The 4,800-nt window shown below is 48.4% G+C and overlaps 1 pseudogene; it reads right to left on the reverse strand.

Annotated features, from left to right (window-relative positions):
- Window positions 1-573: 573 nt before the first annotated feature.
- Window positions 574-792, reverse strand: LOC116821786 (U4 spliceosomal RNA; annotated as a pseudogene).
- Between the last annotated feature and the right edge of the window lie 4,008 nt (window positions 793-4,800).

A 4,800-nucleotide genomic window follows, 5' to 3' on the forward strand; every position in this document is an offset into this window, starting at 1 on the left:
TAATGTACTGAATGCTGCTGGCAGACGCGATGCTGCGTGGTGAAGAGCAGTATCCGCTCTCTGCCCCCGCAGGGGTAGACAGCCGCCCAGTGAGTGCTCCTGGCTGAGTGTGGCCGGGGGCTCCGGGGTGAAAATGGAATGACCCCTTTTTCTGACAGTGGATGGTACAGAACGCCTGGTAACTGTCTTCATCTTATCACTGGGGGCTGAGCTTCATCAGACCCCTTCCTCCTTGCGTAAAGAAAAGATTCTGAACTGCATGGACTGTCATAGCCCATGGTGGCTCCCTCCCCCTTCATTTGATCTCAGTAACTACTCTGTGATTCTTATTCATGCATTCTTCATAACACTCATGCCAACAATGGGTGGGGGGCACTGCTGTGGTAGCCCAGGTAGGTGGGAAGCAACAGTTGCGTTACTTGCAGCGGCTCCCTCTGTGAATACTGACGCGGAGCAGCTACGCTGTGCTACACTGATTTTAATACACTGTAAATCCTATTCTTGTCTGGACTGACTCTATTTTTATTAACTGTAAAGGGCAGCGATTGACTCAGTCCCAAGTGATGTTAATCCCCATTTTCCTTTCAAAAATTTACACAGGGTTATTAATCCGTTCTGTCCCATTTACTGGTGAGTGTAACAAAAAGAGATGAGCAAGGGTAACAGTTTCTGCTGTCTACAGTAGTACTGTACCATCTACCACCAGGAAGGGGGAGAGGAGCAGATTTTCAAGTAGCAATAATCACACCTCAGATTAATTCATTGGTTATGATACTGCCACTGTGCAAAGCTGTAAAGCTCTTCAGTGCGCAGATTCGCCTCTATCAGCAGCATTCAGTACAAGAGGGTGACATTGTAAGTACTCAAGGATTGCTTTATTTAAACTGTCATTTCTCGTGCTGGGGTAGGGGAAAGAAACTGAATAGCTGTTCCGTGAACCAATAAAAGACACCGTGTTGTAAGCTACAGACACTGGGCGCTAAGCCAAGAAGCAAATAGTTTTTACGAGACTGCTGGAGACTGTGGGATAGCGGAGTCCTCAGCACCCCTTTCCGTCCCCATTGATCCCCAGCCCCTGAGCTAATGTAATTAGTCACGGGGGGTTCTGGGTAAATGCCGTCAGTCATTCCTTGCTCCGAGAAAACATCATCAGACAGTCCTTTCGCCATTTTTCCTGGATTGCCCTTGCAGAAACAATAGCACGCGGCAGCAACTAGAGACGTCGGCTTTTGTTTTTCCCGTCACCATTTGTGTACTAGATGCTGTGGAGACAGAGCGACCAAACTCGAGCGCTACGCACACAGCATTCAATTGCTTTTGCAATGATAGCAGAGATGGTTACCAGTTGTTCTGTACGTCTACTGCCAGAGAAAACTGGCAATGAATGACGGTTATCTCTCCTTCTTGAACTGTCCGCTGCTAATCATGAGTGCCCCTTGGCTAAAATCAGCCGGGGGCGCAACGCAAAAGCAACTGGGATTGACTCACTGGTTACTGAGTCAATCCTCCCTTATGCTGTCTAAAAATAGAGTCAGTCCTGACTACAGAAGAGTCAAAGCAGCAGAGAATCCTGTGGCACCTTATAAGACTAACAGACATCTGTTAGTCTATAAGGTGCCACAGGATTCTCTGCGGCTTTTTACAGATCCAGACTAACACGGCTACTCCTCTGAAGAAGAGTCAATGTGTATTAGAAGAGCGCAGCTACTCGTGGCTGTATAACAAGGGTTTCCCCGGCAAGAACCGCAACCATTGCTTCAACCTCTCTCCCAACCTCCGCAGCTACCGTGGCAGGGCCCACCCCCATTTCTGTCATGCAGTCATGAGGAAACAGCAAAATAGAAACATAGACTTATTCGTGACATAAACGGGGGGGGGCACTTGGAGGCAGGCAAGTCGTAGCTATGACAGCCAGGCAGGACATACTCAATTTTTAGAAACAGAAGGGAGCGATTGAACTCTGCCCAAGTGAGCCACTCCCAATTTGGTTTCAGAACCATTGTCACAGGGGCACTCATGATAGCATCGGACACTAAACTGTGATGCAACTGGCCAGGTAAACGGAGGAAAAAGCCTGAATCCCGCGAACTTTTGAATTCCATTCCTGATTGTCCACCGTGAGGGTCAGCACACACACAGGTGACCACACAGAGCTCATTTGCACCTCGTCAACATGCAGTCTCCTGATGATCAGAAGAAGCGCCAGCTTGGACCACACAGGAGGTTCTGGATCTGATCGCTATCTGGGTGAGGACTCAGTGCTCACAGCACTGCGTTCCAAAAGACGAAATGAAAAAAGTTTTTGAAAGAATCAAAGTATGGCTGATAAAGGGCACAGCAGAGACTCCCTTCAGTGCCGAGTGAAAGTGAAGGAAATTAGACAGGGTTACCAGAAAGCCAGAGAAGCAAACGGAAAGGTCAGGCTCTGAGCGAAAACATGGCGCTTCTATGCTGAACTACATGCAATTTGGGGTTCAGCGCTACAGTGCCCACCCCTGTCGTGAATTCAGACTTTGGGATTGAATAATCAAGTGTTTCTGAGGATGTAGCCGAGGGGGAAGATGGAGACGATTTGAAGGATGAGATGACCGTGGTGATAGCACACAGCAGTCCGTAACCCCAACAAGCCAGGATCTTTTTGAGACCCAAGAATACAGTCCCTGCGCTCCAAGCGAGAAGCCCAGACAGTGAAGCCATGGAAGCGATCTCGGTAAGTGTCCCTTCATTCTGTACCAAACACGGATTAAAACAAGACGGTTTTTTAGATCGCATTGACACCAGGGCTTTTGCTGCAGTCGCAGCCATTACGTTACAGAGAAAATTTCGTTAACATGTCTGGGGATGGAGCGAAAATCCTCCAAATTGATCTCCCATGAATCGATCGTGAGGAACTCAAAAACCCTTATGCTATATGAGAACACTTCTGGCCAGACAGCTTCTCCGGTCCCCATAGTAGGTAACTTTCAACGCCATGCATTTTGCAAGACATTTGGTACTGCAGGCATTGAAGGCATTGCACTGAAGCATTGCATAAACAAACGATCTGCCTCCTGCGGTGCTATGTCAGGAGAGAGATATCATCCATTGTACCATTGTAGACATCAGGAATGTAAATAGGGGGCAGACATGGCGATTTTGCTACTGGCCATAGCGGGGGATGGGAGGAGGATAGCGACGAGTTTTCAGCGTCTGCAAGCAGGATTCTCCCTGCTACCAGCAGCACCGCGCTGGCGGGGGTGATGTAGGGTGATCACTAGCAGCGATCGTATATGATAGGAGCCACGCGCTGTTGGTGGATGTGAAAGAGGGGGGTTGGGCTTTGCAGGTTCCTCTCAACAGGAGCAAGGCATCATATAGAATCACGGTGTATAGAAACGGCGGAGAAGTCAAAATTAAAAGCCTCACTTACCATCGCCGCGTGGACGTACGGTTGGCATACCTGCGTCTGTGTGTGTGCCACACCAGTCACACAGACACTGAAATATTAAACCGATACAAAATGTGACCTTGTTATAGAAATCACATGTGCTCTGTAAGGTGGATAAGTGTTCTTCGTGAAGAGTACTAGCATTGCTCTGTAAAGGTATCTTTCCACATACTTATCACCTGGTTTGCCTTCCATGCACTGCACATTTCTCTGAATCCTATGCATCACGAGGGCGTGCTGTGATACGGCGGAGGAAGAAGAAGAAGCGAGATGAAATGTTCACGAAATTATTGAAGTAACACGACAATGAGAGGGATAAACGAAATGATTGGAAAGGATGTGGTAGCAAAAGTACAGGAAAGAATGCAAGTGAACGATCTGAGAGGGCTAGGCAGGAAGACCAGCGTTGGAGAGATGCAACGCTGGATCTGCATGCGTTCTCAACTAGAAATCCTCCAACGCATGGTGCATCTTCAGAGAAGAGCAGCACAGTACCAGAGTGCCACTGCAGCCCTGTATAACCTCCCTGCAAGCCCACGTCCCATATCTCCCTTACCCAGTCGTTAAGAACGCGTGCTGGAAGGCTTTCTGCACCCGCCTACTCCTCCACACCTGCAGAGTTCAAGGAAAAGCCTGTATTACGCTACACAATGTGCTTAATAGCCTTTCCCTTCCCCCTCCTTCCAAAGCACAGCAGCCGGACACCTCCCTAATTCTCTGCCTTTTTTATAGTTCCTTTGTAATACAGAATACATCGAAAGGGGGAGGGTGGGTTGCTTACAGGGAAATCTAGTAAGGAAAACTCATGATTTTTAACAGATGCATAATTACTTTTAATAGAATAATAAAGGATTTTAAATGATACAGAATTTATTTTTCGCCAACCTGTAATGAAAAGGGGAGGGTGGTTGCTTACAACTGAATAAGTCCATCAAGTGTGGAGGGTTCATCAAGGGGAAGCAAACAGAGTCACACCGTACCCTGGGCCGTGCTGAAACTCGTTTCAAGGCTTCTCTGATGCGCAGCGCCTCCAGGTGTGCTCTTTCAATCGCCCTGGTCTCTGGCTGCTCGTACTCAGGCGCCAGGTGATTGCCTCAGCCTCCCACCCAGCCAAAAATGTCTCCCCCTTAGTCTCACAAAGATTGTGGAGCACACAGCAGCAGCAATACAAGCGGGACATTGGTTTGGCTGAGGTCTGAGCGAGTAGTAATGATCGCCAGCGACCCTTTAAACGGCCAAATGCACATTCTACACCCATCCGCCACTTGCTCAGCCTGTAGTTGAACAGCTCCTGACCACTGTCCAGGTTGCCAGTGTATGGCTTCATGAGCCATGGCATCAAGGTAGGTCGGGTCCCCAGGATAACTATAGCT

This window comes from Chelonoidis abingdonii, chromosome 2 (genome assembly GCF_003597395.2).
Source record: "Chelonoidis abingdonii isolate Lonesome George chromosome 2, CheloAbing_2.0, whole genome shotgun sequence".
NCBI classification, from domain to species: Eukaryota; Metazoa; Chordata; order Testudines; family Testudinidae; genus Chelonoidis; species Chelonoidis abingdonii.